Here is a 12,029-nt window from a genome sequence, read left to right on the forward strand (position 1 = left end):
TCAAAAGGCCTCTTGAAGAGTAGAACTTAAAAGAGAGGAACACGGTAATTTGCCACGTGTCTCCATGGTTAGGACTTTCTTGATATCAACTGACTGTCCCTTGCAGCAAGACATCTTTTATCCATTCCCCACCCCACTTTTTTGCAGCTTATCCATTTGCCTTTTGAGCTTAAAAATACAAGAAAGCATCTTTTTAACTGCTTTAAAGATTTTTTGACAGATGGCTTCATCTTTTTAGTAGCTCTTCAATAAATGAGTACATTTGATACAAATCAAATGCTGAAGGGTCTTTTTAAAGTGGAACTTTTTTCCCAATGAATGATTTTTTAGAGCACTTTGAGAAAGCACTAGCTTCCCCTAGCCCCCACCCCAAGTATGTGTATCACTCTAGTTTGTGAAGTTGAATTGATTTTAATTTGGCTGTATTTTCACTGTGTGTGTATATGTGTGTATGTTTGTGTTTTTCCCCCTAGGCTACACTTATGAACGTACTTCAGATTGTCTGACAGCAGGAACTGAGAGAAGCAGTCCAAAGATGTCCTTCACCCCTCCTTTAGTTTTCTTGATTTAACACACACACACACAAAAAAAAAAAAAAAAAAAAAAAAAAATCCTTTTTTCCTTTCGTCAGACTTGGCAGCAAAGACACTTTTCCTGTACAGGATGTTTGCCCAGTGTTTGCAGGTTATGTGCTGCTGTAGATAAGGACTATGCCATTGGAAATTTCATTACAATGAAGTGCCAAACTCACTACACCATATAATTGCAGAAAAGACTTTCAGATCCTGGTGTGCTTTCAAGTTTTGTATATAAGCAGTAGATACAGTATTGTATCTGTGTGTTTTTGGTTTGTTGTTGTTTTGTTTTTTTGTTTTTGTTTTTTGGAATATCCATTTGGTCCAAGGAAAGTTTATACTCTTTTTGTAATACTGTGATGGTCTCATGTCTTGATAAAGTTGAACTTTTGTTTGTACCACCTGTGTTCTGCTGAAGTGATCACAAAGAACTAAGATCTTCATTCTGCACCTCCATTAAACAGCTTTGGACCTGTTCACATGCCACAGGATTCACATGAGAACCAAGTAGCCTGTTATCAATCTGCTGAATTAATGGACTTATCAAACTTTGGGGGGAAAATAGATTAAATGCCAGCCTTGTACAGGTCTTTTCTATTTTTTTTGTTGTTGTTGTTTATTTTGTTATTTGCGAATTTGTACAAACACTTAAAATGGTTCTAATTTCCAGATAAATGATTTTTGATGTCATTGTTGCAACTTGAGATCATTTTTGGAATAGATATTGAACTGTAATGTTTTCTTAAAACTAGAGTCTACTTTGTTACATTGTCTGCTTGTAAATTTGTGGAATCACAGGTATTTGGGGCAGCACTCATGATTTTCATTTTGTATTTCTAACTGGATTAGTACTAATTTTATACGTGCTTAACTGGTTTGTACACTTGGGATGCTACTTGGTGATGTTTCTGACTAATCTTAAATCATTGTAATTAGTACCTGCATACTCAACGTTTCTGGCCCTGTTTGGGCAGGAAAGTGATGTATAGTTATGGACACTTACTTTGTGTTTTGTATTTAGAAGAACTTAATATGTTTTTATGTATGTATTTTTAAGAAATTTCACCTTATCTTGCCCTGTGAACTATGTGTGCCGCATAGTGTCCAGTCTTCTGATAGATGCCTGTGTGTGGCATCGTTGCAGTTACTCCGGGGAGGCCTCATAATGTTTGGAAATCAGAAGGGGCACCTGCATTTAAAATAATGCTCTTTTGTCAAATTTGGAGGTTCTTTTAGCTTAACCTTTTTGAGTTGTGCTTCAGTAAAAGTGTTCCTTACAACTGCTCTGATTTCGGTCCTGATGGTTGATTTTGTAGCTGTGTCTTGAGGAATCATGTCAGTCTTCACTCTGTCCCTTTCCCTTCTGTCCTGCAAAGTTGAAGGGAAGAAGTTTTAAAAGTGGGACTTAAGTGATTTTTTAGAATGCTTTAAATGACAACCAGATGGAATAGAACTTGTTTAAAAATTGGGGCAATTAATTGGAAAACCATCTGTAAGCTGTATATTTGAATTTATTTTAAAAGCTTTAGTTTAAGTAAACAATTTGACAATTTCTTCAGCCTTTAGCAACCTAAACTATAACTGTGAGCATTACGTTTTAATACTTTCCAGTTACCTGAATCTGATAGACTAGGTTAATTGGCTTCGCCTCCCATTCAGTCTGTTTCAAATCATGTAAATCATGTGGAAAGTCTGAAATCATCCCAGAAAGGGACAGGTGCACACAGTTTTCCTTTTGCTTTCTTGAGAAGGCTCTGGTTTCTGTGCACACAACCTAAACCACCCTTGCTTTTTTCCTAGTATGTTAATTGCATCTTCATTGGCTTCATTTTTCCTGCACATTTAACAAGAACACATGTGTTCATGATCGATTTCCAGCAGTAGGCCGGCCCTGTTGTAAGCTTCCCACTGTGATTTTTACTGTTCCAAACACTCTAAGCAGCCACCCCTCTGACCATTTTCTGTTTGGGCACTCCAAAACATGGCTTGTTTTAGAAAGCTTAGTTCCCCCAAGCAGAGCCTCCTGCATACATAATAGAACTTGTTGGTGTCGAAGAACTTGGGTGCTCATTTCAGTTCCTGTGTCTTCTCATTTTCCTTCCCTCACATACCATCGCTTCACCATTACAGAGGGAGCCTCCGCGTTCCTGTTCATTCATTGCAGAGGCATCTACAGCTGAAATCACTGTAAACTCTTACTACTTCGTAGAATGACTTTTGGAAGGTATTTCTTCCTCCTGAGTTTGTCCTGCTCACTCTATAACCCATGCCCCATTTTTCTTGGTGTTAAAGCCTAAATATAAATCCTGGACACCTCTCTGTGTACCAAAAGTCCAGGGAAAAGCATCTTTTCTATTTGGAAAGTAAACATCATGTGGCCTCCGGGAGTTCTTTTTCTGTAAGAATACTGACTTTCTGGAATAATTAGTATATTATTGTACATGATTGCTTTGTGAAATGTGCAAATGATATCACCTATGCAGCCTTGTTTGATTTATTTCCTCTGGTTTGTACTGTTATTAAAAGCATATTGTATTATAGAGCTATTCAGATATTTTAAATATAAAGATGTATTGTTTCCGTAATATAGATGTATGGACTATATTTAGGTAATAGATGCATTACTTGGAAAGTTCTGCTTTGACAAACTGACAAAGTCTAGGTTAATTAGCAAATTGTATCTCAGTTAGCAGTAAATCAGTGGAACATGCCAAGAAAAGGATAAGGATACTTAAAATGGAAATAGTTCTCCAAAGGTGTACAATTTGGACTTGTTCAGCTGCTCAGTATATGTTACCAATATTCCCTCAGGCTCCCACCCCAAACTTGAAATTCTTCTAGTTCTTAAGAGTTCCTAATTTAAAACTGATTTTAAAATTAGAAGTTTCTCTAGTGGTTTTAGTTTGGGAGTAATCATTCAGTTAAAAGTACAGTGTGGTTTATGCAAACAAATAGCTTGGCATTAAAATTGGCCCCTTCTTAAGGTGGGGCCCAGCCTGGCACTGTGGCCAGGGTGGCCATGTAAGTCCCGTCAGGATAGTCACGCCCTCCCGCATTTCCACATGAGTTTAGTAACAGTGCAGATTCCATGTCCCTGTTCTGATACCCTCTGAGAAGTGCCTGATGATGCTGATGTACTTACAGACACAAGAACAATCTTTGCTATAATTGTATAAAGCCATAAATGTACATAAATTATCTTTAAATGGTTTGGTGTCTTTCTTTACTTAATTATTCAGAATAAGCTCTTCATTAGAAATTTTGTTTGTTTAGCTATCAAGTACTTGAGTTAAACCTTTTAATCACATGTTTATTCAAATCTGGTATTTTCTTTGGAGGAAAGGGGAACAATCCCTCTAGAACCAAGCCTTGCCCCCGGAGATGGAACAAGTACAGTCTCTGCTAACAGGCAGTCCTGGAGTATTTAATCGTTGAAATATCTAAAACTACTTTTGCTCCAGTAATTCCGAAGTAAATTCCAGTAAAATCTCATGTTAGAACAGACTGTGCTAGAGGTGAAAGCACTGTGAAGGTGAGACAGGAGGGTCCTGAATAGGAGGCCACGGGCAGGCAGACACCAGTAGTATGGAGGAGATGATGGCCTTCCAGGTCCAGATGTGCTACTGTCACCACTACACACCTGGTTAGAGGAGGATGATGAGGCCTTTCCGTGATTGCAGGTCAGAAGTTTCCATGTTTGCTCAGAATCTGCCTGAGGAATGAACTAGGATTCCAGTAACATGGTTCAAATGCATTTTATTTTATTTTTTTAGAGAGAGAGAGAGAGAGAGATTTTTAATATTTATTTTTTAGTTATCAGCGGACACAACATCTTTGTATGTTGTGCTGAGGATCGAACCCAGGCCGCACGCATGCCAGGCGAGCACGCTACTGCTTGAGCCACATCCCCAGCCCTCAAATGCATTTTAAAACAAGGCTTAAGCCCAGGTCTCTGCTTGCTTTGAATACTAGTGGGCAGGTGGGTGAATGAATTAGAGTAACAAGGAAATAATTCTTTCTGATATTTATCTCTTGAGACCAGTAGGTCGGTGATCTTGCAGGGTTGTATTTCCCCCTCCTCCTGAAGTGGAACATGGATCAGAAGCCTGCTGTATAGAACAGGTAAAAGCATCTGTTCCCGGATCCTGAGGCTCATGCACAGATCAGTGTGAAAACTGCTGACCAAGTCCAAATGCAGAAAAACCTACTTCCAGCTTTCATAACCTGTGCATTCACACAAAACCATGTATCTGATGCATTTCTTGAGAACAGTGCCCACATTTTACATTGCTTTGTCAAGAACACAAGCAGGAAAACCTTCTTGAGTGATACCTTGGGAGGAGCTTGTTGCTTAGCTCTTTAAGGGCAGAGACTTCCTTCCTTTGACAATATCTAGGTCCCTGCTATAACAAGTGATGGTAGTAGATCAGGATGTGTACCTAGGATTGCTTCTTGACCTGTGAACCAGCCACACTGAGGACTTTGCCTTGGCTGTTTCTCCGTATTTGAGGTGGACTGTAATGATAATTGAGCTATTCAACCATACAGTGGTTGGTGTGGTCACGTTAGGTAGGTGGAGGGCTGAACCAAGCACTGTACTAAGTGGCAGTCTCTGAAGTAGACACTGTCATATATACATTGAACCTCATATCATTTGAAAGTGCTTATTAGGGCATGTGAGCCTTCAGTTGGGCTGTGGCCTCTAAAATGAGGTTGTATTCATGGTAGGTTTCCTTATTTTGATTGTTTCATTATTTGATGTAAAAGTTGCTCTAGCAATAATGTATATATATGGAATCAGGTGTTTTCAAGTTTAATGCATTATATCCCATTGTCCCATTTATGGAACACCTATAGGAATTTAAATTGAGCAACAAATATACCACTTGTGGCAACTTTGAAAAATATTTGTGGTTTTAGAGTTCTTCTGAAGAAAATAACAAGTGAATAATTACTGAGCATATCTATTAATGTTAATTCATTAGTAATATTAATATTTATGATAAAACTTAGGTTGGAAATAATAATAGAGTTCATTATATAAGTTTTATTATTTCCAACCTATTTTAAGTCACCTGTGTTGGTCTCATTGAACTATTCATAGAAATTGAAGATTTAGGACTTAATGGGTTAAGTAACAGGAAAATGTGTGAGACTAGGATGGGATACAAAAAAAGGTAGGTGTGTCCTGGGATGAAGGAGGAAGGGAGGCAGGTGGTCCTGGGTGGTAGTGGGCAGTACATCTGAAAACCAGATATGAAATGAAGCCCATCGAGGTGAGAGATGAAGGCCTGAGGAGCCATAGGCTAGAGGAAGCTACAGAGTGTCAGGCATCTAGAAGGTAAGAACTCTCCCTTTTTGAAGCCAGCTGGGAAGGGGACACCTTCTGTGCAGATGTCTGGTTTTGGCAGTACGGTCGTGAGAGGAGGAAGCTCCATTCTGGGAAGGCACCCACCTATTAGAGGAGAGAGGGCAAAAAAGAGATTCCCTGGACTTAAGCCAATTTTTCTTAGCTTGATATTCCCCATGAACCTTCAGGCTGAAGAAACTTACTGACCATTAGTGCCTTTACATGTTCACAAGTCCCAAAAGTAGAAGTCTTGCTTGTACTGGAAGCTAGAGATTTTCATTCTTCTGGGAAAGAAAGGCAACTTTGTGACAGCTTGCTATTCATTCTTTACATACTACATGAGCTTCAGAACCTACATCAGCTTTCAGAATTCAAACAAAATTAAAAGTTTGCAGATAGGTAGCTAGGTGCCTTGTTGGATTCTTGGTTTCTATGATCATCTTGGGGATTGTAACTAATAAAATCACTTCCCAAGTGAAATGATGTTAGGTGAGCAGGCAGCTGGTGGGCCATTTTAAGCCAGATTTGAATTGAGATAAAGAAGAGGTCCCTTTGCACTTCTGTGCTTGATTCCAGAATAAGCCAGAGATGCCTGCCCATGGGGTGTTTGGAAAGTGGAAAGCTTCCCAATGCTTCAGCAGTCATTTCCCCACAGATGGGTAAGTTGAGGATACTTTCTGCTACCTGCCTTACAGGTTTGATGTGAGGATTAGAGGGTGAGGTAATGTCTGTGAGTGGCTTCCTGTGCCTGGGAGAAAAACTGCTCATGTGAGTTGGTGTCAGCTTAGGTAATAGTAGGTTTTGGGGATTTGCTTCCTTAGTGGGGCTCCTAGATAGTCGGCATCTCCCTTGCAGGGTAAATAGGAGAGCTTTTTGGTTCATCTTCTTTCCTTTTTTAAAATTTTTACATTCTTTTATTGACACATAATTGTACATAATTTATGGGGTGCGTTGTGATGTTTAATGTATACAAGGTTACAGAGCATTATGTAATGGTCAAATCAGGGTAATTAATGTATCCATCACCTTAAACATTTTTGGCTTAGGTGAGGTTTCCCTGAGCATCTGCTCATTTCCACCACCCACCATCTAAACTGCTGTTCTTTTCAAGGCAGTGTGAGCCTAGGGCCCCTCCCTGGCCCATCCCTGACCTGTCCTTAGCCTGTCACAGGATGCTTCTCTGCCTTCACCTGCTGTGAGCTTTAAGCTGAACTGTTGCGTGAAAATCAGTGGGCCCTACTGCACCTGCAGAGCTAGCCCTCTTGCTGAACAGGACTAGCAGTGGCTTTCCCATACCCCTCTATGGTGAGGGTCATACCGGAGTGGAGGTTGGAGACAGTGCAGCAGGTGAGATAATGTCTCACCCCAAATGCCCTTCTTTTCCTTCTCAGTCCTGCTCTTGGGGACAGAAGAGCACATTGGTTCCTGTCCTTGGAACTGGAAGCCTTTTTGGGCGGGGATGCTTGGTTCATTCAAGTTTTTCTGCATTTCCATTTGCTGTTCTCCATCTCTTAAGCAAGGGGAGTAGGTGGCTTGCCAGACTCGAATTCCAGGAGAGTTATTAGGCTTTCCTCAGAAACTAGAAGTACTACCAGTACTAAATTGTGAACCTGATACATGCCCAATACAAACTTGTGATAATTGTTCAAAAGAGTTCTTCACCATGGACCTATACTAAAGATGTTCAGAGACATTTTACCTTACTGACCTTGACCTCATCCCAGGGCAGAGTTAGACTCAAGGTCTCCATGTGCCTTTTGTGGGCTATTCATCTGCAAAATAGGGAAGGAGGAGAGGAAAAGACTCATGTTGAGGAGGATACTGTTGGGTGCCTGGGCCCAGTGGCTCAGTTCCCAAGAACAGATGGTTAAACTTGTGGGAATTTTGTGAGCTGATTTTTAATAACTCTGTATTAACAAGTTAGATAAATTCAATATTAAGTAAATTTCATTTAAAAACCAAAGTAGTAAATATTCAACACTTCCTAATGATTGTACTCCATTTTACCCTGGTCAGCTATTAAGGTTATCACAGCTGCTGTATCTCTCTGGTAAGGATACTATCGTGGTGTGCTGCTGCCACATATGTTGAAGCCCAATAGTCACCTTCATGAATAAAATTTGAACGAGGCCAGGCACAGTGGTGCATGCCTATATCCCAGCGGCTCAGGAGGCTGAGGCAAGGAGGATCGTGGTGAGTTCAAAGCCAGCCTCAGCAAAAGCAAGGCTCTAAGCAACTCAGTGAGTCCCTGCCTCTAAATAAAATACAAAATAGGGCTGAGGATGTGGCTCAGTGGTCGAGTGCCCCTGAGTTCAATCCCCAGTATTGAAAAAAAGAATAACATTTTTTGAATGAGGGTTTAAAGTAGTGTAAACAGTTAAATCAGTTAAGTTTATTGATAAACCCATTGAGAAAATAGTTGGTGGATTGGGGTACAAGACCACTTGCCAAATTGCCACTGTATGTTCACTATAGATAAAAGGGTCTGACAAAAGTTAATACATTCTGTGAGAATTTTTAATGAGGAGTAATGTTTATTATTGGTAAGTTGTTCACTGCACATCCTTTGCATCAGCAAATGTGAAATAAATTTAAGTATATACAGGCATGCCTGGTTTTCCCACAGAGCAGATTAATTATTTAAATAGCACACACTGACTGGGTGTATGAAGGCAAGATCTCCAGTGATTTTGATAAGAGAACTGGGAGTCTGGGGGTAAGAGAATGAGAGAACAGGAGGTTGAGGGGGGCGAGGCACAGTCAGGGTGGTAGTGACTGAAAGCTGTAAGGTACAGGGCCCTAGGGTGGAAGGGGTTGGGAGATGCTCAGGCCTCAAGGTTGGGTGCTGTGTGCAGAGTAGATGTCAAAACTAACTAAAGGGACAGTGGGATTTGGGATGGAGAGAATCTCCATGCAGGTGCTAGACCCTTTAATTTAGGGGAGAAATCAGCAGGTAGATGTGAGTGACTGGAAAGAAGGAGCTGGATGCTACAAACATCAACACAGAGGCCTCTTAACCTGAGGATGGGAGGGGGCATTTTAGACTGGGAATCAAGGATGTCAGTTCTGCTCTTGAGACTCATTGTAAACGGTATAATGACACCCGCTTACTGGTGTTAACTGAGAATTAAATGACCTGAGTTAACCTTCTATTGTGGTGACCAAACAATTTGGTTTGCTAAAGATGGGCTGTTGTTCCAGTACAACTATCAAAAACTCAGGTGTTCACATTTGGATGGTTAATATATGTTCACCCTGTCAACCAATACTGCTTTCATATTAGTTGCTCCCTAGAAATCTCACCTCGAGAGCTCCCAGTGGGACTTGGAGTCCCCTGGGAAGAGGCTGTCATGGATTAGAGAGAGGAATGTTAGGCTGGTGTCCCCAGAAGCATTAAACTTAATCCATTGCATATGCTATGATTTGAATATTTCATATGTTGAAATCCTTACCCCCAACACGATGGAATTAGGAGGTAGGATCTTTGGGAAGCAATTAAGTCTCATAATTAGTGGACAAAGCCAGATTTTCACCTAGTGGGACTAATGTCTTTATAAAGAGAAGTTGAAGAGTCGGTCAGCTCCTTCACCATGGGAGGACACAGAAGGCACCATCTTTGATCAGGAAACAGCCCTTACCAGGTACTAAATTTGCTGGTGTCTTGATCTTGGACTTCCCAGCCTTCAGAACTACAAGAAATGAATTTTCATTGTTTATAAGCCACCCAGGCCATGATATTTTGTTATAGCAATTGGATAGACTAGATAGACTTCAATCAAGGGCCTTCTCAGCCTTGCTGTGCATTTTCTCTTCCTCCACCTTATGCGCTGGCCACACTCATGCTTCAGCCTTTTCACATGCTGGAAGGTCTAGTTATCTAGAATGCCTTTTACTTTCTTCCCTTACTAATCGGGGTCCCATGCAAAGCCTTCCCTGCCCTTCAAGCCCACTCCAATCAACTGGATGAATGCAGGACCCCTTTTTCAAATACAGGCACATGACTGTGTTTTGCTCTGGCCATACCATAATGATCTTCATGCAGCCTGGCAGCATCCTGTCAAGAAGTTCAGAGCCAGGCCTGACTTTGGGTCATCACCAGGCTCCCAGTGAGCTTAAAGCAACTGCCAGTGCACTTGACCCCAAAGGCATTCCTCTGGTGAGCCAAACGGCGTCTGCCAACATTCCAACAAATTAAAAGCAGACCAAGAAGCCTGAAGTATGTCGACAAGTCTGGAGCTGCAGTTCACTTTCTTCAACCAGGGAAAGTACAAAGTCAAGGGAGGGGAATGACCAGTGATGAAATGGCACGAGGGACTCTTGGCTTTGACCTTGAGCCCAGAGAAAAGTTGTATGAAAAGTGGAGGATTTTACAGCCACCTCCACCAGCTGCAAAATCCTCCCTTTTCATACAGCTTTTTCTCTGTGTTCGAGGATAAAGCCAGCCTTTCACCTAGCTCCCACCTCCACAAAATGACACAGACTAATTAATGTACAAATGCCATACATTGAAATGCCAGTTCATCTGCTGTCTCCCAAGCAGGCTTGTGGATCCATAGGAACAGCTAAGTTGTGCTGCTCTTAGCACAGTTACGTCCTCAGAGTTTATGGAAAAAATAAAAAAAGACAACAGCCACCCTTGATTAGATCATTGACTTGCTTCCATACTGCCTCACCTGGAAGGACATAACCACTGTCATTTGTAGTTTTTGATCAGTGTTGTATCACTGGGGTATTTTCTTCCAACCAAATGGTATTGGATAAAATTCGTGGATTTTCTGATTTTGTTTTTGGATACAAGGGATTGAGCCCTTAACTACTGAGCCACATACCCAGCTCTTTATTTTTTATTTTGAGATAGGGTTTTGCTAAGTTGCTTAGGGCCTTGCTAAGTTGCTGAGGTTGACTTTGAACTCATGATCTTCCTGCCTCAGCCCCCTCAGTCCCCTCAGCCTCCTCAGCTGCCTGGCCTGTGTTCTGATTTTTTAAAAAATATTATTTTAAAATATCTGAAAATTCAGATGGTTTTTGAAATATTTTGAAATGAAATATTATTTGGGGAGGAAAGCAATTGATTTCCCTTTGCAAGACAAAGTTTTCTGGGCTTTGTGATAGCAACCTACCCAGACACCTACAAAACAAACCAGGAGGCAATTCCCAAGGTCAGGCAATTCTGTTGTGAAATAATTGTGAAGTTGTAATAAAACATACCCTGGATAGAATATTTCACTTATTCTTTTAAACACTTCTTCTGAGACCTCAATAGTTCTTAGAACGCTATGGATTACATTTTAGATTAATATTGTCCTTTCTCCCTTCTGACACCTGCTTGCCTTTCTTTTTTTCCTTTCTTCCTTTCTTCCTCCTCCCTCCTCTTCATCCTCTTCCTCCTCTTTTTTTTGGTCTTAAATAATTGGTATTCCATTAAAAGCATGGACATAATTTTCAAAACCCTGGATAGAGCTGCCTGGAATCTTTAACTGCTATATGGAATCTCATGTAACCATCATGTGCCTTTTTTTGGAAACAACAATCCGAGCAATTGTCCTTGCCTTTTGTAAGAAAATCACATGATTAAAAAAAATAGATAACTAGCAATAATTCTGTTGTCACTTGGTTACTGGCAGGATAGGGAGAAGGAGGAAAACTTAAGAAAAATGCTTTCTTGGATCCCTCAGACACACCAATCTGCAAACCTTCCTGTAGTAAATAATTTCCTTTGTCATTTCTGGGTAACTATAAAAAGGCTTCGGAATGTATCCAGGCCTGGGTACTCTGTTGTGTAATACTTTTGGAGTCTGTGTTACCTTACTTTGCTCCACAAACTGGCTCAACAGTTACCAGTCATTTTCCCTCTGCTGGTTCCAAATGTTGGGAATACTGATAGAAACTGAATGAGGGAAAATTCAGACTGTTATGGATAATAATGTCCCCTTCTGGGATTAGAACCTCTTGATGTATTTGACAGCAAAAAGAAGTTCGTGTCAGTTTTGGATCCCAAATGGGCTGTTTTGACCACTGTTGGTAAGCGTTGTGAAATAAAGCTCCCTCTGCCGCCAGTGTTCTGTCCAGAAGAGAGCTGTAGGCTGGCCCCAGAGGGTCAGCCT

General features: G+C 40.8%; 1 protein-coding gene across 1 annotated transcript in view; it reads left to right on the forward strand.

The window, feature by feature from the left end:
* Positions 1–3,775, forward strand: part of Foxo1 (forkhead box O1) — a 93,949-nt gene extending 90,174 nt beyond the window's left edge. The window contains exon 3 of the mRNA XM_076872303.1: positions 474–3,775. The gene's annotated coding sequence lies outside the window, so the exon portion shown is untranslated. The remainder of the gene's footprint in view (positions 1–473) is intronic.
* The last annotated feature ends 8,254 nt before the right edge of the window (positions 3,776–12,029 follow it).

The sequence above is a fragment of the Callospermophilus lateralis genome, chromosome 12 (assembly GCF_048772815.1).
Source record: "Callospermophilus lateralis isolate mCalLat2 chromosome 12, mCalLat2.hap1, whole genome shotgun sequence".
NCBI classification, from domain to species: Eukaryota; Metazoa; Chordata; class Mammalia; order Rodentia; family Sciuridae; genus Callospermophilus; species Callospermophilus lateralis.